Raw genomic sequence first — 27,407 nt, 5'->3', positions numbered from 1 at the left:
TATGCCGTCACTTAAGATTTTAAAGCATTTTGTTTCTGATTAAAAAGGGACGAAAAGGATAAATGTTATTAAGGCTCTGATATACGTGATTTGTAATCCTGAATGTTAATCTGTTGTAGCGCTCGGTCATAAATGCCTTTCTATCCGAACCTGTGGGTCCTGTTGAGTCATTCTGTTGCGGTACGCCTGCCGTTTTTGTTGCCGAAGGAACCTACCTAAATATGCATGCTCAGAATTTTGTAAACAGGAAAGCCAGATTTGAATAACTTTGTTACTAGTCAGTTGTAAACTATTTTTTGGGCGAAGATGATTATCTAAAGATTCTTTCCCAGCCCTTCGCTGATGTGTAATCTAATTTTAAATCAATGTTAGCTGAGTTCTGACATTTAATTTTGAGTGGTCGTTCAAATATACACTCCTGGAAATGGAAAAAAGAACACATTGACACCGGTGTGTCAGACCCACCATACTTGCTCCGGACACTGCGAGAGGGCTGTACAAGCAATGATCACACGCACGGCACAGCGGACACACCAGGAACCGCGGTGTTGGCCGTCGAATGGCGCTAGCTGCGCAGCATTTGTGCACCGCCGCCGTCAGTGTCAGCCAGTTTGCCATGGCATACGGAGCTCCATCGCAGTCTTTAACACTGGTAGCATGCCGCGACAGCGTGGACGTGAACCGTATGTGCAGTTGACGGACTTTGAGCGAGGGCGTATAGTGGGCATGCGGGAGGCCGGGTGGACGTACCGCCGAATTGCTCAACACGTGGGGCGTGAGGTCTCCACAGTACATCGATGTTGTCGCCAGTGGTCGGCGGAAGGTGCACGTGCCCGTCGACCTGGGACCGGACCGCAGCGACGCACGGATGCACGCCAAGACCGTAGGATCCTACGCAGTGCCGTAGGGGACCGCACCGCCACTTCCCAGCAAATTAGGGACACTGTTGCTCCTGGGGTATCGGCGAGGACCATTCGCAACCGTCTCCATGAAGCTGGGCTACGGTCCCGCACACCGTTAGGCCGTCTTCCGCTCACGCCCCAACATCGTGCAGCCCGCATCCAGTGGTGTCGCGACAGGCGTGAATGGAGGGACGAATGGAGACGTGTCGTCTTCAGCGATGAGAGTCGCTTCTGCCTTGGTGCCAATGATGGTCGTATGCGTGTTTGGCGCCGTGCAGGTGAGCGCCACACTCAGGACTGCATACGACCGAGGCACACAGGGCCAACACCCGGCATCATGGTGTGGGGAGCGATCTCCTACACTGGCCGTACACCACTGGTGATCGTCGAGGGGACACTGAATACTGCACGGTACATCCAAACCGTCATCGAACCCATCGTTCTACCATTCCTAGACCGGTAAGGGAACTTGCTGTTCCAACAGGACAATGCACGTCCGCATGTATCCCGTGCCACCCAACGTGCTCTAGAAGGTGTAAGTCAACTACCCTGGCCAGCAAGATCTCCGGATCTATCCCGCATTGAGCATGTTTGGGACTGGATGAAGCGTCGTCTCACGCGGTCTGAACATCCAGCACGAACGCTGGTCCAACTGAGGCGCCAGGTGGAAATGGCATGGCAAGCCGTTCCACAGGACTACATCCAACATCTCTACGATCGTCTCCATGGGAGAATAGCAGCCTGCATTGCTGCGAAAGGTGGATATACACTGTACTAGTGCCGACATTGTGCATGCTCTGTTGCCTGTGTCTATGTGCCTGTGGTTCTGTCAGTGTGATCATGTGATGTATCTGACCCCAGGAATGTGTCAATAAAGTTTCCCCTTCCTGGGACAATGAATTCACGGTGTTCTTATTTCAATTTCCAGGAGTGTAGTTTAGTCACGTATTGTGGTCTGACCCCCGCCCGCAACCAGCAGCGGATTACGCACACGCCAAGGTGTCATATCAAATTCCATTCTGTAAATAGTTCGTGTTAGTACTTTGCAGCCATGCCTCATTAAACCAATTCTTCGGCAATATTCGTACTTGTCAGCGCCTGCCTTCTTTGGAATTCGAACTACTACATTCTACTTAAAGTGTGAGGGTATTTCGCTGTCCAGTACACCTCGGACACAGGTGGAATAGTTTCTCCCAAGGTCATCAGTAGTTTGCAAGGAATATCGAGTACTCCAGGAGCCTTGTTTCCAATTACACTACTGGCCATTAAAATTGCTACACCAAGAAGAAATGCAGATGATAAATGGGTATTCATTGGATAAATATATTATATTAGAACTGACATGTGATTACATTTTCATGTAATTTGGGTGCATAGCTCCTGAGAAATCAGTACCCAGAACAAACACCTCTGGCCGTAATCACGGCCTTGATACGCCTGGGCATTGAGTCAAACAGAGCTTGGATGGCGTTTACAGGTACAGCAGCCCATGAAGCTTCAGCACGATACCACAGTTCATCAAGAATACTGACAGGCGTATTGTGACGAGCCAGTTGCTCGTCCACCATTGACCAGGCGTTTTCAATTGGTGAGAGATCTGGAGAATGTGCTGGGCAGGGCAGCAGTCGAACATTCTCTGTATCCAGAAAGGCCCGTACAGGACCTGCAACATGCGGTCGTGCATTATCCTGCTGAAATGTAGGGTTTCGCAGGGATCGAATGACGGGTAGAGCCACAGGTCGTAACGCATCTGAAATGTAACGTCCATTGTACAAAGTGCCGTCAGTGCGAACAAGAGGTGACCGAGACGTGTAACCAATGGCACCCGATACCATCACGCCGGGTGATACGCCAGTATGGCGATGACGAATACACGCTTCCAATGTGCGTTCACCGCGATGTCGCCAAACACGGATGCGACCATCATGATGCTGCAAACAGAACCTGGATTCATCCGAAAAAAATGACGTTTTGCCATTCGTACACCCAGGTTCGTCGTTGAGTACACCATCGCAGGCGATCCTGTCTGTGCTGCAGCGTCAAGGGTAACCGCAGCCATGGCATTCGAGCTGATAGTCCATGCTGCTACAAATGTCTTCAAACTGTTCGTGCAGATGGTTTTGTCTTGCAAACGTCCCCATATGCTGACTCAGGGATCGAGACGTGGCTGAACGATCCGTTACAGCCACTCGGATAAGATGCCTGTCATCTCGACTGCTAGTGATACGAGGCCGTTGGGATCCAGCACGGTGTTCCGTATTACCCTCCTGAGCCCACCGATTCCAAATTCTGCTAACAGTCATTGGATCTCGACCAACACGAGCAGCAAAATGTCGCGATACGATAAACCGCAATCGCGATAGGCTACAATCCGACCTTTATCAAAGTCGGAAACGTGATGGTACGCATTTCTCCTCCTTACACGAGGCATCACAACAACGTTTCACCAGGCAACGCCAGTCAACTGCTGTTTGTGTATGAGAAATCGGTTGGAAACTTTCCTCATGTCAGCACGTTGTAGGTGTCGCCACAGGCGCCAACGTTGTGTGAATGCTCTGAAAAGCTAATCATTTGCATATCACAGCATCTTCTTCCTGTCGGTTAAATATCGCGTCTGTAGCACGTCATCCTCGTGGTGAAGCAATTTTAATGGCCAGTAGTGTAGATCTTTCAGTGCTCTGTCAAATTATTCTCGCAGTATCATATCTCCCATCTCATTTTCATCTGTGTTTTCCTCCCTTTCTATAATATCACCTTCATTTACGTTCCCCTTGTATAGCCTCTCTTTACACTCCTTCACCTTTCAGCTTTCCCTTCTTTGCTCAGTACTGATTTTACATCTGAGCTCCTGGTATTCAAACAGCTGCTCTTCTTTTCTGCAAAGGCCTCTTTAATTTTCCTATACTCGGTGTCTATTCTTCCCAGTTACATATGCTACTACAGTCTTGCGTTTGATCTCTAGTCCTTTGCGTTTACCCGTATACCACTATCTATTAATGTCATTTTTTATACAGTATTCCATTACACGTGCTTCGTTTTCCGCATTTTTATATTTTCTCGTTTTGTGATTTAAATTCAATATCTCCTGTGAGAGTCATGCATTTCTATTAGGCCTTTTTCCTATTCGATCCTCTGCTGCCTTCCGAATTTCATCTCTCAAAGCTACACTTTTGTTCTGTACTGTATTCTTTTGCCTTGTTTCAGTCCATTGTTGCCTAGTGCTCCCTATGAAACAGTCAGCCACCTCTGTTTCATTCAATTTATCGATCTCTCATATCGTTAATTCCCTACATTTGTACAGTTTCTTCAGTTGTAATCTACATTTCATAACCAATAATTGTAGTCGGAGTCCACATGTGTATCTAGAAAAGTTTTAAAGTTTAAAACCTACTTCATAAATCTTTGTCTTACCATTATATAATCATTTCCGAATCCTTCTAGTGTTTCCAGGTCGCTTCCATGTACAAAATCTTTCTTCATAATTCTAAAATCAAATGTTAGTGATGGTCTGTGCAAAATCTTACTAGGCCGCATCATCTTACGCCTAGTTTACCCCAGTCCATAACCCCCTACTATTTTTCCTTCTTGTATCTGCTATGGGATTCCAGCGCCCCATCGCAATTAAGTTTCTCCTGCCTTATCTAAGTAAATTAGTTCTTCAATCTCATCATTTTTTTTCAATCTGTTCATCATCTGTGGAGATAGTTGGCATATTAACTTGTACTTCGTTGTGGCTGTTGACCTCATGTCTATCTTGGTTACGACAATCAGTTCACTATGTTGTTCATAGTAACTTACCCACATCCCTATTTTCTTATGCATTACGACAATTTGATTCTGTATTTTTAACCTTGCATTCAACTGACCAGAAGTCGTGTCCCTCCTGCCCACAAACTTCACTAACTTTACCTAACTTCACCGTATTCATTTACCTTTTTAATTTTCCTTAGCTATGTGCCTGATTGCCGGCCAGGGTGGCCGAGCGGTTCTAGGCGCTACAGTCTGGAACCGCGCGACCGCTACGGTCGCAGGTTCGAATCCTGCCTCGGGAATGGATGTGTGTGATGTCCTTAGGTTATTTAGGTTTAAGTAGTTCTAAGTTCTAGGGAACTGATGAGCTCAGAAGTTAAGTCGCACAATGCTCAGAGCCATTTGAACCATTTTTTGTGCCTGATTAAGAGATATACATCCCACACTCCGACATGTAGAAATAGTAGACGAAATGTTAACCCTGAGCACCTATACGTTTTGTGGATCAATTCCGGAGAGACAATATTTTAGATTGAATCTCATGTGAGCATGTCGTGGAGGCCGTAAACAACACAATTAGGATCTAGAGGAGAGCTTTCTTAATGCGTAGACATGTTGCATAGTCGCGTTGAACTGGCGTAGCTACACAGCTGGCCACCGGAAATGCAACACCCTAATAGAAGCATCCAAATCACGCGAAATTCGCCGCGTGCGTTTCCGGCGTCGATAGATGCACCTGCTTAGCATTTCAGCCCTGGCGCACGTCACGGGCGCCGCTAGCGCCACCGGCAAAGGCTACACGAAGGGGGAACCGACGGCCGTGTGGACGTACTGGAATTGTTCTTTAGTGCGACTATTTTGGATAAACAGCCTCAGAATATGTTTTAGAAGACAGTGAACGTCCTTCGAGCACTTTTCGGAGTTAGACCGAGGAAGAAAATTTGTTTGTACGGGTTGCGAAGGGTTGCGAACTATCCATCATAAAAACGGCGATCGTGTCGGAAGGAACCAAGCAACAATGATACGGATCTGCAGTCGCCGGATGCAGGAAGGAACCACGGACTGAGGGAACCGACTGCACCCACTTCGTAACCCACTACATGTGATAAAGGCACATTGCGCACATGCGGTGGATCGCTCTGTCATATCGCGAACCATATGACAACAAATTAGCTATGTTGCGCGACAAGCAGTGTACCATTCGACGTCGTCTGCACAGAGTGGACTGTCCGCGAGGCCTCCATTACTGTGTTTACCACTAAGTCAACACCACGGGAGTTGGTGCCATCAACGGTGCGATGAACAACGGACATGGACAACCGAATGCAACGGCATTGTTTTTACCAACGAATCCTGGTTCTGCCTGCACCACCACGATTATCGGATTAGATTCCGGCGACTCCGTGGTGTTGCCTTATACAAAGCTAGACCGGTCCAGCATTCGGTATTACGTTTTGGGATGCTACTGGGGTCAACTCCTGCACCGTCTAGTACGCATTGTCGGTGCACTAACGAGCCAGCGTTACATCTCCGAAGTATTGGAGCCTGTTGTCCTCTCATATCTTCGGAGCTTGACGACGGCCACATTTCAGTAGGATAATGCCCGACCACACTTTGCTGTCCTGGCCTCCCCGTTTCCGATCCGATCTCTTGCTTATTGGAAATGTCTTGTCGACGACTGCTGAACTACTGGCCCGGGATACACCACCGCTGCTAAACCAGATCAACTTCGGCAATATGTGGAAGCAGCACGGACTGATACACCGCAAAATCACATCCAGAGCCCCTTCCATTCAACACCGAGGCGTGTAGCAACCGTTAGCAATGGTAGCAACACTGAATACTGATTTCATCATTTTCGTCACTTCACATAGGATTGTATTTTCACTTACGAGATCTTTGTATAACGTGATCAGGCATGGCGCTATTAAACTAGTACACTGTTCTGTCTGGCGCCACTGGCTCAGGTGTTGTATAGACTATCACTCTTGGGGCCCCATTGCCAATATCTATGAAGAAGAGTTGGCAGCTGTGGGTTGTGTCCTTAGAAGGTATTTGCTTGCTGAGATATATACGGAGTTCGCTGGCCCGAGAGGGTAACACGAGGTTTGCGAATTGGCGGTAGCGCCGCGGCGAAAGGTGGTCATAAGGTCCGAGCGGCCGAAGCCACGAGCTGCGCGAGGAGGGCCTGCGCAGAGCGAAGATACCGGAGTACCTCACCGGGGTCAGCGTCGACTACAACCAGCAGGTCGACGTCCCGTCGGTTGGTTGGCAACATTCATGTCGGTCGACCGCTCATGGCCTGACTGCCCTCTTCAACCTGGCTTTCAGCGGCATCACTCAGTAACCGTTGCGCTGGATCCATGGCACCGCTTGCTGATAAAGGGAAGTAACATTCTGTAATCCTCATGGTCATTTGTTTCATTGTCTACCGCCCTCCTTATGGTTTGCATCCGACCCTCGGAGTTTAACTCGATCGGCTCTTGGTCGTAAATATAGGCAGTGGTATTGTACTAAGACAGTAGTTGTCCTTCGAAAATTTGTCCCGGTATTATATTTCCGTTCCTTTTTGGTTTGTACCAGATCATTAACGTTCTAATTAGCCAGCTCTTGGTCACAAATACAACCGGAACAATTGCATTAAGGCACAGTTTGGCGTAAAACAAAACAGGGACCTTGTGGTTACATTTATATGTTAACCGGTTCTGTTCTTTGACTGTAACTGCATTTCTCAGTCATGAGTTATAATCTTAACTACATGTTGTACAAAGCTGTTCGTTTCTGTGTTTGAAAGATTGGTGTACATTAGTTGCATCTTGTCGTTCCGCCGAGTGAGTTCTCTTGTAATAAGTGTTGTCTAGTAATGTTTTAAGACGTTCCTTCAGAGGGGTCTTAAGAACAATCAGTGTAACTTTGAAAATGTTAGCAGCCAACTGTCACCAAGACTTTAGTCAAAATAAAATTGTCAGAAGGGACGGGTTTGTATCCTGTCGTAGCTTGGTTGCCGACTGAAATTAAGAGGTTGGTCGCTTTGAAGTAGGCCTTAGCATTGTCATATTGTTTGCAAATCTGTTTAATCTTTAAGCACAGGTGCGGATCTAGCCCCTGAACCTGTCGACATACAGCCTGCAAATTAAAAGTTACGTCATCTGTTTTGAATAACTGAATAACTCTTGTCATCATTCGTGATTATATAGTTTTCATGTGTTGCAGAAGGGCATTTAATAAGACAGACTGTGTCCAGCGCGGTAGTAAACACCGCTGTTTCACCCGATAACGGCCGGGCTGCAGGCTCGGCCGTCTTGTAATCATTGTCATATTTTTTGCTGTTTCGCAATACAACACTTCAGATTTATTTCGCAATGATTAAAAGGTTATTCGACTTATGGTTTAACGTCAAAAGAATTTTGCAAATTTGTCCATTTGTTAAAGAAAATTTTATTATTATTTGTAAATACAGTTTATATATTGTTAAATAAACAGGTTGTGTGAAAGGAAGTTATATTGGTGGGTCCTCCCTTCCACGTTTTTCTTAATTCCAGTAAGTACCACATATCAATGTTATCTCCAAAATCAGTTTGGCTGTAATACCTCCGGTCCTTCTTGGTGTGGCAGTTTGGACTGCCAGTAGTTTATTTCACTACATGGCGAGCATGCTGTGTTGGCAGTCTGTGCAGCAATAGCCTGCGGCGAGGCAGTGTCATCCGGGAAGCAAACTCCGGCCCGCGACGTCTGGTGCCGGCAGTCGCAGAGTGGGCTGGTGGCCAGTGGGGGCCGTGTACGACCCTCGGGACCGATGCAGTCGGCCTGGCAAGCAGTCGCACTGCTCGACGCTGACTGCCGTTTCCTGCTGCGCTAGCAGGTGATGCAGTAAGCTGAGCGACGATGCTTCGCTGGGCCATCTGGTGGTGGTTCACTCAACAGCCGTCACCGACCTGACGCCCTTTGCCAGCAGGGCTGGCGTTATCTAGGGGACTGCGAGGTGAGATGGGGGCTATAAGAAAATTGAATTTTCACAAAATTGCGGTTGTAGATAAATCTACATATTACAAGGTATCGCACCAAGTATTGTTAAGTGAAAAACAAATTAATGTATAGGAGCTGTATGCACTTTTCTGAAGACTTGCATAGTGACCATTTTTCTTTACCCAGTGGGATAATGAGGATAGTGTCTCCAGTTTGTTGCTCTAATTTTCAGTTATCTTTTGTAGTCATCTTAGTTCCCTAGTAACTGAAACAATACCAAGCCGCTGGTACAGATCTTTTCACTCGGATTTTTGTGTTATTACCAATGTAACAGAACGGAGACAATTTTAAATGATATAATAAGTTAATTCGGAAATTTTTGGAAATTTGTGGTACGTTCCTATGGGACCAAACTGCTGACGTCGTCGGTCCCTACACTTACACACTACTTAATCTAACTTACGCTAAGGACAACACACACACCCATGCCCGAGGGAGGACTCGAACCTCCGACGGAGGGTGCCACGCGGTCTGTGACAAGGCGCCTTCAGATCGCAAGGCTACTCCGCGTAGCGAATTAATTCGAAATGGTCACAAAGGGATAGAATGATGAGCGATACCTTTGTATATAAATGGCTTGAGGAGTCAATCTGATTTGTAATATTACGCGTTACATGTGGAACTCTGAACGTGGTAGGTAAGCTAGACAATCTGAACAGGGAAATGCAGAGGCTCAGAATAGGTATAGTGGGGTCAGTGAAGTGAAACGGAAAGAAGCAAGGATTTCTGGTCACTTGATAAGAGGGTAATACCAACAGTAGCAGAAAATGGTGTAATGGAAGTAGGAGTCGTTATGAATAGGAAGACCGGGCAGAGAGTGAGTTACTGTGAACAGTTCAGTGATAGGGTTGTTCTCATCAGAGTAGGCAGCAAACTAACACCAACAACGATAGTCCAGGTATATGTGCCGACGTCGCAAGCACAAGATCAAGAGATAAAGTACATGAGGATACTGAACGGGTTAGTCAGTACATAGAGGAAGATGAAAATCTAATCGTCATGACGGACTGAAATGCGATTGCACGGGAAGTAGTAGATGAAATAGTTACGAGAGAATATAGAGGAATGATAGAGGAGAAAGACTAATTGAGATCTGTAATAAATTTCAGCTAGTAACAGCGAACACTCTATCCAAGAATCGGAAGAGGAGGTATACTTGAAGGCCGGGAGATTTCAGTTAGATTACATTATGGTCAGAGATTCAGAAATCAAATATTGGATTGTAAGGCATACCCAGGAGCAGATATAGATTCAGACCACAACTTAGTAGTGACGAAGAGTAGACTGAAGTTTAAGAGACTAGGCAGGAAGAATCAGTGCGCAAATTAGTGCGATAAGGAAGTATAAAGGAATGAAGAGATACGCTTGAAGCTCTGTGAGGCCATAAATACTGCGATAATAAATAGATAGTGCTGAGGAAGAGGAAAGACCAATTCTAAAAAGGACAGTCGTTAATTACGACGGAACAGGAAGTGCAGGGAAGGTAAGGCGAAATGGCAGCATGCAAAAAGTAGAGAAATCGGAAAAGAGTTCATTGTCGGAAAGACTGAATCAGCATGTAAAAATGTCAAACAGCCTTCCGTAAAATGAATAGCAAGGGCGGTAACATTAAGAGTGCAATGGGCATTCCACAACTAATGCAGAGAAGAGAGTGGATTGGATAGGTGGAAAGAGTACATTGAAGGTCTCTGAGTTTAAAACAGCTCTAGAAGACTATCATATGAGGCAGGACCTTATTAAATCATTGGAGGAAGTAACAACAAAACGATTATTCACGTGGGTGTGGAGAATGTATGAGACTGGCGATATACCATCAGATTTTCGGAAGAAAATCACCCACACAATTCCGAAGATTGTAAGAGCCTACTGGAACGAGAATTATAGTACAACCAGCTTAACAGCTCATTCATCCAAGTTGCTAACAACAATAGTATACAGAAGATTGGAAGGGAAAACTGAAGATGTGTTAGAAGACGATCAGATTGGCTTTCAGAAAGATGAAGGCGCTAGAGAGGTAGTTCTGACGTTGCAGCTGATAATGCAAGCAAGAGTAAAGAAAAATCAAGGCACATTCACTGGATTTGTCGACTGGAAACAGCATTCGACAATGTCAAATGGTGTAAGATGTCAAAAAATCCTGAGAAAGATAGATGTTAGCTACAGGGAAAGACGAATAATATACAATATGGATTAAAAAGAGTGTAAGACAACGATGTAGTCTTCCGCCCCTAGTGTTCAATCTATACGTCGAAGAGGCAATAAAGGGAAGGTTCAAGAATGGAACTAAAATTCAAGATAAAAGGATATCAATTATAAGATTCGCTGATTAACTGCTATCCTCATTGAAAGTGAAAGAGAATTACACGATTTGATGAATGGAATGAACAGTCTACTGACTACAGAATATGAATGAAAATGAATGGAAGAAAGACGAAAGTAATGAGAAGAAGAGAAATAAGAACAGAGAGAAACTTACCTGATATGAGGATCGCGAAATAAATGAAGGTATTCCGCCACCTTTGTGGAAAAATAACTCTTGACGGACGGAGCAAGGATAGAAAAAGCAGACCATCAATGGCAAAAAGGACATTCCTGGCCGAGAGAAGAATACTATTATCAAACATAGGGCTTTATTTAAAGAAGAAATTTCTATGAATGTACCTTTCGAGCACTGCGTGCTGTGGCAGTGAGACATGACCTGTGGGAAAACGGAAACAGAAGAGAATCCAAGCATTTGAGATGTGGTGCTACAGACGAATGTTAAAAATCAGGTGGACTGATAAAGGGAAGGAATGAGGAGGTTCTGCGCAGAATCGGAGAGAAAAGAAATATGAGGAAAAAAGTGACAAAAAGAAAAGACAGGATGTTAGTACATCTGCTAAGACATCAGGGAATAACTTTTATGGTACTAAAGGGAGCTGTAGAGGATAAAAATTGTAGAGGAGAACAGAGATTGTAATACATCCAGCAGACAATTGAGGACGTAGGTTGCAAGTGCTACTCTGAGATGAAGAGGTTAGCACAGGACGAATTCGTGGCGAGTCGCATCAAACCAGTCAGAAGATTGATGACTCAAACGAAGATGGAAGCGCAAACACCGTTGCCGCTTTTCCCGACGAATAGTGTGGCCAACTTTCCCGATCGGACACCAGTTCGACATTCCTGGTTCACCGGGGAAATAACCAAACCGCAAGGAAAAACATATTTGTCAGTTAAAATACGTTGTTTAAACCTTGATATGGTAAATAGTATTACTCTACATATGATGATGAGCGAGACCACCGCGAAGTTGGATACCGCCTAGTGGCGTTGCGGTCACGTGATGCGATATGAAACGTATGTAAGTGAAGCAGACACAGATGGGGCATCACCCTAGCGAAGGTATTGGCTGCAAATGGGGAAATAACGAGTTTGACCAAGGGCAGATTGTGGCAGATTGTTATTACGCAGAGTCTGCGAACGACTATCTCGAAAACGGCGAAACTGGTCGAATGTTTACTGTTATGAGCATCTATGAAAAGAGGTAGGACAGTTAAACTGCCACTAGGCGCTAAATGGTTGGACGTCCACAACTGTTTACACAACGTGGGGTTCGGAGGCTTGTCTGCTCTGTGAAGTAGGATAGATGGTGATCGGTGGTATCTCTGCGAGAAGAGTACAATACTGGTACATGCATAAGTGTTTCAGAGCACACTGTTCATCGTACATTGTTGAACATGCAGCTCCGCATCAGATCACACCTACGTGTTCAGATATTGACCCAGCGACATCGTCAATTACTATTTCAGCGGGCACGGGGCCATCGGAATTCAACCGTCGGTCGATTGAAACCTGTTGCCTCGTCGGGTGAATCACATTTTTGTTACATTAATTTGATAGTCATCTCCACAGACGCCGGCGGCTCGATACGTTTCGTGCACCACGGACGCAGGCTATGGGAGAAATTCTCCTGCACTTGAATGGAACCTGTAGTCGTAATCGAAGACACACTGACAGCTGCGAACCACATACATCCCTTCATGCTTGATGTCTTCCCCGACGGCGATGTCATCTTTCAGCAGTATAGTTGTCCGCGTCTGGATCCAGAACCGTGCTACAGTAGTTTATGGAGTATTATAGCGAACTCACGTTGACATCCCGGCGACCAGATTCGCCTGATGTAAATCCTATAGAAACCATCTGCATCGCTCTTGGGCGCCATCACCGCGTACGCAAATCAGCGGCGCGCTATCTACGCGAACTATACGGCCTGTGCGTAGACGTCCAATGCCATATACCTCGACAAACCTACAAACAAGCTGTCGGAACCGTGATAAGCAGAATCAGTGACATATTTAATTCCAAAGACGGCCAAACAAAATACTAAACAGGTGGTCATAATGTTTTGACTCATCAGTGTATAAGTGGAGTAACAAGAATAATATAAATGACTTACCTTACATCAGGCAACTCAATCAGAAACGTTTTTACTAAAATGTAACCGAACAAGCTTCCTCTGTCAACCTCACTGATAACAGTGATGGTATGTATCAGTGCTATCGTGACCACATCTCGGAAGGCAGCAGTGCTGTCCTGGGTAAGACGTTATATGGCGTGCACCGTAGCCGCTCTGTGTGGTGGGGTCGTTATGCACCCTTTCTGTTGAGCCTCCTGACAACACACGGATGACACTTCTGATATCTGAGCCCTTTTGCCTTCCCGTGTGTGCCTAGGAATGGTTGCTCGTCATTCTGCAGTGTCAGAACTCCCAAAAACCGCCGCTGTGTCAGGTAGCCCTGCTCCGATGGCAAAGCGGCGTCCCGCTTTTCGGTAAAATCGCTGTTTCCCGAAAGGGCGGTCGTACCGACGTGCTGGGGCCGGATGGGGTTGCTTAATAATACTCCTTGCTTACTGCTGCTGACTGCTGTTACCGATGTCTGCAATCTGTGGCAGTAATGTGGTCCTGCGAGGCCTGGCTAGCAGCCACTATATATTGACAAATATCTAAAAACTGACTTGATTCACTTCAAATCTGAACTTCCCGTATTTCATAAATATACAGTGCTGTTATAATCAAACTTTCGCTACTCGAGCTAGTGTAGACTGCCAACTATTTACCGTATGGGTAGCCAACTTGATAGAAATGGTGTTCAGACTGTGTGCTGTAGGATTTGTGTTGTTAGTATCATGACTAGCCGTTAGGCGTCGGTACCGGTACTGTCATAGAGGGTGCATTACAGTTACAGACAGTCAACATGGGTCTGGACATGGTGAGCAGTACATTACCCGTAATGTAGTTTCATCAAAACAACAACACTAGTGTTGCTGGTCTTCACGAGTATTGCTGTATTAAGGGAATAGCTCTCAGAACAACAGCAGTACATCAGAGTCCTGTGAGTCGACGTAGCTTCCCATTGGGCGCGACTTGTTTTGTGTTTCATCAGTGTTCCTTAGCATCAGATCATACTTTTCGTGTGCTTTTGCACAAAAACATATGATCATCAGGTACAGTTTCGCGCTTCACTAACTGCTTAGTGCATAGAACCCCTGAAACTTACTGACAGATTAAAACTGTGTGCCGGGCCGAGACTCGAACTCGGGACCTATGCCTTTCGCGGGCAAGTGCTCCACCAACTGAGCTACCCAAGCATGACTCACGCCCTGTCCTCACAGCTTTACTTCTGCCAGTACCTCGTTTCCTACCTTCCAAACTTTACAGAAGCTCGAGTCTCGGTCCGGCACACAGTTGTAATCTGCCAGGAAGTTTCATATCAGAGCACACTCCGCTGCAGAGTGAAAATCTCATTCATAGAACCCCCGTTTGCCAGGCACTTGTTTTGTGTTTCAAGAGCCGCTTGTAGTAATCATATCCCTCACCTCTCACAGCAACAGCAGCGCATCAGATTACTGTCAATTGACACAGATTCCCGCAAGAAGCGACTTATTTTAAATTTCGTCAGCCGCCCACGGGCCTCACTACTCTTTCGTGAGTTTCTGCGTCGTGCACACGGGTCCCCCAAGCTATTGCTGCCCTTTCTTCTTTCCAGGGCCCCATTCCTTTCCCTGTGTCCGTCCCTGTCCTCGCTCCTTCCCCTCTGCCCCACTTTTCCCTTCTCTCGATGTCAAGGCTTATGCCGACCAAGCTATCCTCCTGGTTTCTGGTATTCCTTCTTGTTTTTTTTCCTCTTGCTTTTCCGTTTCCTCCTTAGTTTTCTGCGTTTTGGTCCCTCTTTACGATGCCCTTCCGAATTTTCTCCATGTAGTGTTACGCAAGTGAGAAAGAACACCTAACATAACGTATTCAGCATTAGGCTTACCGCCCATTTTCTTCGACACTGTTGTCGTTTGACGCTTCATACCCCGCACCGTAGCAGCTCTGTGTGGTGCGGTCGTTATGTATCCTTTCTGTTGAGCCTCCAGACAACACACGGATGACACTTCTGATATTTGGGCCCTGTTGCCTTCCCATGTGTGCCTAGGAATGGTTGCTCGTCCTTCTGCAGTGTCATAACTCCCAAAAACTGCCGCTTTCTCAGACAGCCCTTCCTGTGCCTGGGTGGTACCCTCCGGGAGAGCCCCTGATTGGGGTTGGTTGAGTCAGGGCGGACGCTTTACGTATGAAACGCATTAAACTTCAGACTGACCATTCCTCTAGGACCGTATCTTTGGATTACAAAGGATCTTTGAATCCCACTTCTTATAAACCTGCAGCCTTCCTCTCCCTGGCTACACCCTACGAGGAGGGCTGGGTTTCCTGGCTCAAGATGAAACCCTTTCCCCACAACATCGTCTGCACGAGGACTGATTGGGGCACTTTGACCGCCATGAAGACGTTATTTTTCCTGGAAACTATTGAATAAAAAGTTTGGTCGACTATCTGAGTAATATGTGGTCGACTTCGCTGTTGATCAAAACTACATCTGCCACTCAGTCTGTGGCCCTCTGTACCCATGACCATCTTGGCGGCCTCCCCGTGTCCATTACTCCTCACCAGTCTTTGAATATGGTTCAAGGAGTCATTTTTCATAGGGACCTCACCCTTCAAACTGATGAGAAACTCTATACCAATCTGCAAATGCTGGGCATTCATTTTATGCAGTGTGTTCACAAAGACCATGGGGTCAATCACTTTTATACCAGCGCCTTTATTCCGGCATTTGAGGGGGACACCCTCCCAGAGATATTCAGGGCTGTGTGCCATCGCTGTGACATCATGAAGCCATACATCCTGCCACCCATGAGGTGTTTTCAGTGCTCAAATTTTGCGCACATGTCTTTCCACTGTGCAGGGAAATGTAGACGCCCACGCCATGAGGGAGCTCCTGTGTTCTGCCAGCCATGTGTGTTAGTTGTCACGACCATCACTCTCCAAGCTCACCAGACAGTCCGGTTTACAAGAAAAGGAAGAAGAGACAGGAGCATAAGTCCCTTGATCGTTTATCCTACACCGAGGCTCGTCAGGAATATGACCCTCTTCACCCTTTGTCTATCTAACTTTGTCACATCCTTTCGCCCCTCCTCCATCCTCTTTACATCAGTTCTGTCTGCCTCTCCTCTTTCCCTCCCCTGCAAACGCCGTACCATTCTCTCCACTTGCTGCTTCCCCTATCTGGCTAGAGAAGTGTCTCCCTCCACCTTTCAGCACTTGCTGGTTACGGAGCCCCCTTCTCACGCATCCACGCAAAGATATAACGGTTCCCATCTTAGGAACGCGGAAGGGGTCCTACATAATAAATATACAACCTCTCCATGGGCACCCTCGCTCCTTCCGAAGCTAAAAACTCCTGCTTGGCGTTCCCCAATGGCTTGCTAAACTCACACGTTTTACACTCTGATACAATTTACTTAATCCGTCGCTCCATGCCTTTCCAGGTATAAAGCTCCTTAATTTTCATGCGAGTCTTAAGAATCCCCAAATGTCCACCTACTGGTGTTTAATGATAGTATTTGAAGACCATAGGGGTCAAAGTGTGAGGCAGCACTACCTTGTGGACACCCTTCCCACGCGTCACACAACACAAAACGTTTCCCTTTAGGCAACAGGGCCTCCCCGCGCTGTAACCTCTGTTTAAACTTGTGCAGTAAGAGATCTTCTTCCTGCTGCAGAGCGACTTCTTTGAACAGCAATAGCAACCCGCTCAAAATAGCACAACTGCGCTCATTGAACTCTCGCGACAGAACCCCATCTCCCAGAACCACACAGTTGCAATTATCCTGACCTCTGGCCTCTCAGAAACCTCCCTCTTCCTCCTGCTGCTCCTCGAACTCCGGCTGGAACATTCGGCTTAACCTGTCAGCCACAACATTCTCCGACCCCCTAATATGCTTAACCCTGAAGTTGAACGCAGAAGTTCGTATCGCCCACTTCGCTATTCTGCCTGTCCGCGTCCGTCTTACAAGTATCCAATTAAACGCTTGATTGTCGGTTTCCAACAGAAATGGTTCGTGTTGGAGATATCATTTAAATTTTTCGACTTCGAACAGGACTGATAGTGCCTCAAGTTCGTATACGGAATACTTTATTACTAACAGTGAAAGACAACGTCAAGCGTAAGCGATTGGGCGTCTTCCCGACTCCTCTTCTTGCAACAGAACTGCAGCAATTCCCGACATGGAGGCATCAGTCTGAACTATAAACTCCTTGTTGAAATTGGCCATCGCTAACATGGGGATGGTGGCAGTCAACACTTTCTTTAAAGCCTCGAATGATGCCTGCTGCGAAGCTCGTTTAAGGAGGAAGGTAGCTGGGCAAAACTAGGAATGAACTTTCGAAATAAACTAATCATAGCTATAAAACGAGACACGGCCTTCACATTTCTAGTGGTTGCGAACGAATAAATGGCCTCAGTAAGATTTTCGTCAATTCTCCATTCTGGGAGACAATATGCGCGAATTTAACTTTAGATGGTTTGACACTACATCCAGCTTTTCGCAACCTTTGGACCACCTCGCGAACATGCACAACATGCTGTTCAAAACTCTCAATAAAAATCACCAAATCGTCCAAATAGGAGACGCGCGCCGTAGCCGAACGATCTGAGGCGCGCGGCTCCCCCCGTCGGGCATGGCTGTGTGTGTTGTCCTTAGTGTAACTTAGTTAAGTTAGATGAAGTTGTGCGTAAGCTTAGGGACCGAAGACCTCAGCAGTTTTGGTCCCATAAGACATTACCACAGATTTCAAAAAAAAATTCCATCCAAATAATGATACACACAGTCAAACTTAAGATCCGAAAAAATTCTGGCGAGGATACCGGATAAAACAGCTTCACATGTCAGTAACTCTACTGTACTCATAAAGTGACCAGTACGTCGCAAAGGCTGTCACACGTTTAAATTCTTCAAAAAATGGTTCAAATGGCTCTGAGCACTATGGGAGTTAACTTCTGAGGTCATCAGCCCGCTAGAACGTAGAACTACTTAAACCAGCTAACCTAAGGACATCACACACATCCATGCTCGAGGCAGGATTCGAACCTGCGACCGTCCCGGTCGCGCGGTTCCAGACTGTAGCGCCCACAACCGCTCGGCCACACCGGCCGGCTTTAGATTCTTCCGCTAGAGGCACTTGATAATAAGCCTGGTTTAAGTCGAAGGAAGTAAAAACCTTTGCCTTCTGAAACCAAGAGAAACACGAATGCAAATCAGGGGGAAGGTATACACTGTGGAACAATTTTTGTACTAAGCGCCCTTAATCCACCACCGTACGCACTCTCCCCTGCGGTTTGAGCACTACAAATATAGATCAAGAGTACGGAGATTTAGATGGTGTAGGGGTAGTGTATTTGATTCATAATCCAAACGTCTTCGTTCCCGGGCTCGATCCCCGCCACTGCCTTAATTTTGATAAATAATCAGCATTGGCGTCCGAAGACTTCCGGCATAAGAAGTCAGCCTCATTCTGCCAACGGCCTTGTCAAAGAGGGCGGAGGAGCGGATAGAGGTTCAGGGCACTCTCTTGTCCTAGGGGTGGGAAATTGCCTCTAAAGGCGGAAGAATCAGCAGTGATCAACGACATGAGGATGCAGAAGGCAATGGAAACCACTGCATTAAAGACACGTAACGTGTATCCACAGGACATGTGGCTTGTAATTGAAGAAGTATCATGATGATCTCTCCATTGGCAAAAGATTCCGGAATAGTCCCCCATTCGAATCTCCGGGAGGGGACTGCCAAGGGGGAGGTTACCATGAGAAAAAGATTGAATAATCAACGAAAGGCTAACGTTCTACGAGTCGGGGCGTGGAATGTCAGAAGCTTGAACGTGGTAGGGAAACAGAATATTTGAAAAGGGAAATGCAATGGCTCAATCTAGATATAGTAGGGGTCAGTGAAGTGAAGTGGAAGGAAGACAAGGATTTCTGGTCAGATGAGTATCGGGTAATATCAACAGCAGCAGAAAATGGTATAACAGGTGTAGGATTCGTTATGAATAGGAAGGTAGGGCAGAGGGTGTGTTACTGTGAACAGTTCAGTGACCGGGTTGTTCTAATCAGAATCGACAGCAGACCAACACCGACAACGATAGTTCAGGTATACATGCCGACGTCGCAAGCTGAAGATGAACAGATAGAGAAAGTGTATGAGGATATTGAATGGGTAATGGAGTATGTAAAGGGGGACGAAAATCTAATAGTCATGGGCGACTGGAATGCAGTTGTAGGGGAAGGAGTAGAAGAAAGGGTTACGGGAGAATATGGGCTTGGGACAAGGAATGAAAGAGGAGAAAGACTAATTGAGTTCTGTAACAAGTTTCAGCTAGTAATAGCGAATACCCTGTTCAAGAAATACAAGAGTAGGAGGTATACTTGGAAAAGGCCTGGAGATACGGGAAGATTTCGGTTAGATTACATCATGGTCAGACAGAGATTCCGAAATCAGATACTGGATTGTAAGGCGTACCCAGGAGCAGATATGGACTCAGATCACAATACAGTAGTGATTAAGAGTATGCTGAAGTTCAAGACATTAGTCAGGAAGTATCAATACGGAAAGAAGTGGGATACGGAAGTACTAAGGAATGACGAGATACGTTTGAAGTTCTCTAACGCTATAGATACAGCAATAAGGAATAGCGCAGTAGGCAGTACAGTTGAAGAGGAATGGACATCTCTAAAAAGGGCCAGCACAGAAGTTGGGAAGGAAAACACAGGTACAAAGAAGGTAGCTGCGAAGAAACCATGGGTAACAGAAGAAATGCTTCAGCTGATTGATGAAAGGAGGAAGTACAAACATGTTCCGGGAAAATCAGGAATACAGAAATACAAGTCGCTGAGGAATGAAATAAATAGGAAGTGCAGGGAAGCTAAGACAAAATGGCTGCAGGAAAAATGTGAAGCCATCGAAAAAGATATGATTGTCGGAAGGACAGACTCAGCATACAGGAAAGTCAAAACAACCTTTGATGACGTTAAAAGCAACGGTGGTAACATTAAGAGTGCAACTGGAATTCCACTGTTAAATGCAGAGGAGAGAGCAGATAGGTGGAAAGAATACATTGAAAGCCTCTATGAGGGTGAAGATTTGTCTGATGTGATAGAAGAAGAAACAGGAGTCGATTTAGAAGAGATAGGAGATCCAGTATTAGAATCGGAATTTAAAAGAGCTTTGGAGGACTTACGGTCAAATAAGGCAGAAGGGATAGATAACATTCAATCAGAATTTCTAAAATCATTGGGGGAAGTGGCAACAAAACTATTCACGTTGGTGTGTGGAATACACTCCTGGAAATTGAAATAAGAACACCGTGAATTCATTGTCCCAGGAAGGGGAAACTTTATTGACACATTCCTGGGGTCAGATACATCACATGATCACACTGACAGAACCACAGGCACATAGACACAGGCAACAGAGCATGCACAATGTCGGCACTAGTACAGTGTATATCCACCTTTCGCAGCAATGCAGGCTGCTATTCTCCCATGGAGACGATCGTAGAGATGCTGGATGTAGTCCTGTGGAACGGCTTGCCATGCCATTTCCACCTGGCGCCTCAGTTGGACCAGCGTTCGTGCTGGACGTGCAGACCGCGTGAGACGACGCTTCATCCAGTCCCAAACATGCTCAATGGGGGACAGATCCGGAGATCTTGCTGGCCAGGGTAGTTGACTTACACCTTCTAGAGCACGTTGGGTGGCATGGGATACATGCGGACGTGCATTGTCCTGTTGGAACAGGAAGTTCCCTTGCCGGTCTAGGAATGGTAGAACGATGTGTTCGATGACTTTTTGGATGTACCGTGCACTATTCAGTGTCCCCTCGACGATCACCAGTGGTGTACGGCCAGTGTAGGAGATCGCTCCCCACACCATGATGCCGGGTGTTGGCCCTGTGTGCCTCGGTCGTATGCAGTCCTGATTGTGGCGCTCACCTGCACGGCGCCAAACACGCATACGACCATCATTGGCACCAAGGCAGAAGCGACTCTCATCGCTGAAGACGACACGTCTCCATTCGTCCCTCCATTCACGCCTGTCGCGACACCACTGGAGGCGGGCTGCACGATGTTGGGGCGTGAGCGGAAGACGGCCTAACGGTGTGCGGGACCGTAGCCCAGCTTCATGGAGACGGTTGCGAATGGTCCTCGCCGATACCCCAGGAGCAACAGTGTCCCTAATATGCTGGGAAGTGGCGGTGCGGTCCCCTACGGCACTGCGTAGGATCCTACGGTCTTGGCGTGCATCCGTGCGTCGCTGCGGTCCGGTCCCAGGACGACGGGCACGTGCACCTTCCGCCGACCACTGGCGACAACATCGATGTACTGTGGAGACCTCACGCCCCACGTGTTGAGCAATTCGGCGGTACGTCCACCCGGCCTCCCGCATGCCCACTATACGCCCTCGCTCAAAGTCCGTCAGCTGCACATACGGTTCACGTCCACGCTGTCGCGGCATGCTACCAGTGTTAAAGACTACGATGGAGCTCCGTATGCCACGGCAAACTGGCTGACACTGACGGCAGCGGTGCACAAATGCTGCGCAGTTAGCGCCATTCGACGGCCAACACCGCGGTTCCTGGTGTGTCCGCTGTGCCGTGCGTGTGATCATTGCTTGTACAGCCCTCTCGCAGTGTCCGGAGCAAGTATGGTGGGTCTGACACACCGGTGTCAATGTGTTATTTTTTCCATTTCCAGGAGTGTATATGAGTCTGGCGACATACCATCTGACTTTCGGAAAAGCATCATCCACACAATTCCGAAGACGGTAAGAGCTGGCAAGTGCGAGAATTATCGCACAATCAGCTTAACAGCTCATGCATCGAAGCTGCTTACAAGAATAATATACAGAAGAATGGAAAAGAAAATTGAGAATGCACTAGGTGACGATTAGTTTGGCTTTAGGAAAAGTAAAGGGGCGAGAGAGGCAATTCTGACGTTACGGCTAATAATGCAAGCAAGGCTAAAGAAAAATCAAGACACTTTCATAGGATTTGTCGACCTGGAAAAAGCGTTCGACAATGTAAAATGGTGCAAGCTGTTCGAGATTCTGAAAAAAGTAGGGGTAAGCTATAGGGAGAGACGGGTCATATACAATATGTACAACAACCAAGAGGGAATAATAAGAGTGGACGATCAAGAACGAAGTGCTCGTATTAAGAAGGGTGTAAGACAAGGCTGTAGCCTTTCGCCCCTACTCTTCAATCTGTACATCGAGGAAGCAATGATGGAAATAAAAGAAAGGTTCAGGAGTGGAATTAAAATACAAGGTGAAAGGATATCAATGATACGATTCGCTGATGACATTGCTATCCTGAGTGAAAGTAAAGATGAATTAAATGATCTGCTGAACGGAATGAACAGTCTAATGAGTACACAGTATGGTTTGAGAGTAAATCGGAGAAAGACGAAGGTAATGAGAAGTAGAAGAAATGAGAACAGCGAGAAACTTAACATCAGGATTGATGGTCACGAAGTCAATGAAGTTAAGGAATTCTGCTACCTAGGCAGTAAAATAACCAATGACGGACGGAGCAAGGAGGACATCAAAAGCAGACTCGCTATGGCAAAAAAGGCATTTCTGGCCAAGAGAAGTCTACTAATATCAAATACCGGCCTTAATTTGAGGAAGAAATTTTTGAGGATGTACGTCTGGAGTACAGCATTGTATGGTAGTGAAACATGGACTATGGGAAAACCGGAACAGAAGAGAATCGAAGCATTTGAGATGTGGTGCTATAGACGAATGTTGAAAATTAGGTGGACTGATAAGGTAAGGAATGAGGAGGTTCTACACAGAATCGGAGAGGAAAGGAATATGTGGAAAACACTGATAAGGAGAAAGGACAGGATGATAGGACATCTGCTAAGGCATGAGGGAATGACTTCCATGGTACTAGAGGGAGTTGTAGAGGAAGACAGAGATTGGAAAACGTCAAGCAAATAATTGAGGACGTAGGTTTCAAGTGCTACTCTGAGATGAAGAGGTTAGCACAGGAAAGGAATTCGTGGCGGGCCGCATCAAACCAGTCAGTAGACTGATAACCAAAAAAAAAAAAAAAAAAAAAAAAAAATCACTCCGTCCTGCATCATTTCCCGAATGGTTTCCCGTAGTGCTTTCATACGAGGCGGGAATGACCTATATGGTGGACACCTTAGGGGAATCTCTGTGCTCTGGCAAAGACAGCAGTCGTTTCATTGTAAACTTTTTTTTGGCATATTGTTTTAAACCAGTTATTTCGTGCTGTATAAAAGTTCGTGTTTAAAAAATTATGTTTAGAACTGTTGTATTACGCCTACCTCGTCACTCCCAGTCCTTCCACTTAATGCCCTGATGCATTTACGTCTTCCTTAAAGGCTCTCCATGGCCCTGGCAATACAAAAAAGGTGTTACCTGTGTCGACTACAGTTCTTCCAGTTCATTGTGGTCTTCATCCTGTGACATACCAGCAAGTAGCAGCTAGTTTACTCTGTTCTGTGGTAAACCTTCCACCAAAGGTTCCAGTTTATCTGACAGGGCTGGAAAAGCCTCATATGTTGGAAGGCATATGGAATCTATAAATCCAACTTGCATTAGTGGCAACTGGTCTTCCTTTTCTAGGCTCATTAGAGCAGTAGGTGTGATATTCAGTTCCTGACGTTCCATATCACTCTGTTCAAAGAATTCACTTCATACCAAATCTGATACCCTCTTCTCTACCTCCCATGGCTCTTTGATGGCTGCAAGATCCTCTCAGTAGTTCTCGGTGATCGTCACGCATCCAGTTATAGGTTCCAGACTGAACCAAACTGAAAAAAGTGCCTCGCTTCCTAAAATACACTGCCAGATCTAAAGACAGTATAGCATCATCTAAAAGTTTAAACTCCGGTAGACATTGGCAAGTATTTGGTTACCTGGGCTGTTGAGTATCATGATGCACTTGTCAAAATGGTGATACTCCATGGTCACTGTAGAACAGAGTTGGATAAGACGTGACGACGCTTTTATCTGAAATGTGTTATTAGTCCTTTGGTGATCAAGATCATGGCAAAGGCGTGCGATTATCAAAGAGAGACACGCTATTTCCCCAAATATTTTCTTCCACTATGTAGCTGTAATAATGGAAAACATTATCTGTGCGACATTGAATGCATGCCTCCAGTTGTGGTACGTGTCATTGCGATAGTTCTTCTTGACGCTCAGTAACCACCTGCATAGCACTTCATAGTCAACGTGAAATATCTCAATGAAATCCTAATCTAGGAACATTCTAATACAGGGCTGCAGTGTATCATCATCATACATGCTGATATCATCAAACTTGAAATCATGTAGCTGGAAACGTTGTGCAGATGGTACCCACAAGCTCTTCAGTCTCTGTGCATACTCAAGTGAAGCAGAAGCATGGTAACTCAGAACTTGTAGTGTTATGCTTTGTTTAGCCATAGCTATGACAGCCTTCTTATACATGTGGGTATTATGTATACCCATTCCACAAAAAATTGCAAATGCCACCACAAAATTTTCATAGTTTTTGGTAAATGAGAGGTCACTGAATTTATTGATGAGCTATATAACTTCAATAATTTGACCCGAAGAATTTTTAATTGCCATACACTGAATTCTTTTATGTTTGAAATTTGTGCCTTCATCAACAGAAAGGTCGAGAATGTCATCCTCATAAGCATTTGCAATATTGGCAGTATCACCTGTAGTAGCAACATAATCCGTAACGCCAATGTGTATAGGAAATCTGGTTTCAAATGGACTTGTTCTTGAATCATTATATTCTCCATTTAAGTAATTTGCTTCAAAATCAAATAGTCTTGAAAAACTTCCTTTTGATGCTCTGTGAACGAGCACCACCTTAACCCTTTGACACTGTATGAGGGACTACGTGTGGGTGAGGATACGAAACATCCTATGTTCAATGGTGCTCTGATCTTCGAAGATAATTCGTGCCAGGTCTAATAATACCTGGTTTCTCTTGACTTCCAGCTGACTTTTGTCTTAAAGCTGAGCATTCCGCAGGCCAATTCCACAGAACTGAAGGTAACTTGCAAAAGCTGTTTCATTACTGGCTGTAAAACAGGTATCTGTCTGCTTGTTTATAACCTGTGCTACTCCTATAACATCGCCAGTGAAGTCCTCAATCGGCATGCAGAACAATGCCCTCGTTTTGTAGCCCATCAGTAGAGCAATGTCGTGGTTGAAGTGATCATCCATGTAGGCGTCGGGGATGTTGCCGAGCTCGCCGTACTCGGCGACGAAGCCCACGATGCCGGGACCCCAGGGGATGCGGATCTCCTGCAGCGTGGAGTGCGAGCACACGTCGAACAGCTTGGAGGCGGGTTAGCACCCGCTGGCGCAGCCCTGCACCAGGAACAGCGAGCCACGGTGCGCGTGCAGTAGCATGCTCACATTATGCAGGATCTTGAGGCACAACGATCGCACGTCCAGCTCGTTGCAGATGTCCTTCACGAGTTCGAGGTGCCTGAGCTCGTGGCGCGAGCGGCACTGGGAGCGGCCGCAGGCGCTGCCGATGCAGCCGCCGGAGACGTCGACGGTGGTGCCACTGCCTTCCGCAGACAGAAAGGTGGGCGTGCCGTCGATGGTGTTGACGAGGGGCTTGAGCAGGCCGCCGCGCCCGAACTCGTGCGCCGAGACCTTGCGCACGGGCGTGGTGGCGCCCGAGCCGGCGAGCGACGTCAGCGACTCGGCGCTGCTCGGCGTGGGAGTCGCGTGCGCCTCGAGCCACGCAGGAAGCTGCCGTGCGCGAAGTCCGGGTGCTCGTCGGGCCAGGACTCCACATGAGCGCACTCGGCGTCGTAGTACTGCTGCTTGGCCGCCTCGGGGTGCCGAGCTCTATTCTACATCGACCGTGGAGCGTCACCACTTTGAGCACTGCCTCACGATCCTCAAGAGCCCGGGTAACCAAACACTTGCCAATGTCTCATCGGTTCTGGGCGCCGAGTCCACCGTCATCCTCGCCTCCTCGGCCGCCATTCGCAGGTGCAGGCTTTTGTAGGAATGTCTGTTGCATCCGTTCGTGGGGCACATGCTGTGCTTCTGCCCCATGTGCCTGATGGAGAGCGAGGCGGTCGTCGCGGCCACTATGCTGACCAGCCCCGTGCTGCAAGTGCGCATGCGCGACGAGCGGGCAGCCGCATGTTGGGTCTGGTGCTGGTGGCGACGCTGCCGCAACGTTGGGGACGCCGCCACCCGCACCCCGTCGCCCGCCCGCGCTCAGCGCCCCTGCCGCAGCCCGCGAGGCACGCGCCAGCGCCGTTACTATCAGGCTCACTGGCTGACCATGCCGCTCCACCGCAGCGCCCTCCAGTGGTCAGCCACTGCACTCCGCCCGACAGCGGGACAGTCCCCTCACACAGGACTGGTGCCAGCAACACAGAGGTCGGACGAGTGTCGAGCGGAGGACCACCACAGTGAATCGATCATCGTCGGTGGCTTCGGTAGTGGCTTGTGAAGCGTGCAGAATCCAGTAATATCGAAGCTGCCGAGCTCTTTCACACTTCACGTTTCGACGATCAATGTATCGAAAGCAGGCTTCATCCGTTTCATGCATGGGCTGCACACCTGGGCTGAATCCGTCTGCTTAATCTATGAGGATTGTTCAATAAACAATACCCCCACTTTTTTTTTAAAAAAAAGCCATTAATCTACATAGATAAACTTCCTTGTAGGTGCTTCATATTTGATGTTTATTCTGTTCACCAGTGAAGTACGGTACAGTTCTGGAAGATGGCGGAGCCATAGTACAGCGAAAAATGGCGGTTACATACGACTCACGTTAGAAGCAGCGTGCAGTTGCTGAATTCTTGTGTGCAGAATAAGAAACGGTGGTGAACATCCATAAACCTTTTTTTGCAGTTCAAGGCGATGCTGGATAAAAGTACAGTTGGGTGATGGGTAAAGAAAGTTACAGCCTCAGAAAATGTAGAAACAGAGCTCCATGATCAGCCACGTTCGGACGTCCTGTCACAGCCACTGCTCCAGACATGCTGAATCGTGCGGATGCCGTTATTCGTATCGACCAGCGCATCACAACTATACAATTGGCTCTACAGTTGTCGGTCAGCATTGGCAGTGCGTCTGCTTGTTTGTTTGTTTGGTCGGTTTTAGGGCGCCTGCAGTGCGTCTGCAATGACCGAGACTCTCGGATATCCAAAGAGGAGCTCACGGTGGGTTCCACGAATGCTCACAGCGGACCACAAGATTCAAAGAAAGGCTATTTCATCTGAATAGTTGCAGCGTTTTGAGACCGACGGAGAGGCCTTTCTGTCACGAATCGTTCCAGGGAACGAAATCTGGGTTGTCC

At 46.9% G+C, this 27,407-nt stretch overlaps 1 pseudogene; it reads right to left on the bottom strand.

Annotated features, from left to right (window-relative positions):
* Window positions 1–23,494: 23,494 nt before the first annotated feature.
* LOC124776122 lies at window positions 23,495–26,149 on the bottom strand (annotated as a pseudogene).
* Between the last annotated feature and the right edge of the window lie 1,258 nt (window positions 26,150–27,407).

The sequence above is a fragment of the Schistocerca piceifrons genome, chromosome 2 (genome assembly GCF_021461385.2).
Source record: "Schistocerca piceifrons isolate TAMUIC-IGC-003096 chromosome 2, iqSchPice1.1, whole genome shotgun sequence".
Taxonomy (NCBI): Eukaryota; Metazoa; Arthropoda; class Insecta; order Orthoptera; family Acrididae; genus Schistocerca; species Schistocerca piceifrons.
This window is presented reverse-complemented; position numbering and strand designations above follow the sequence as displayed.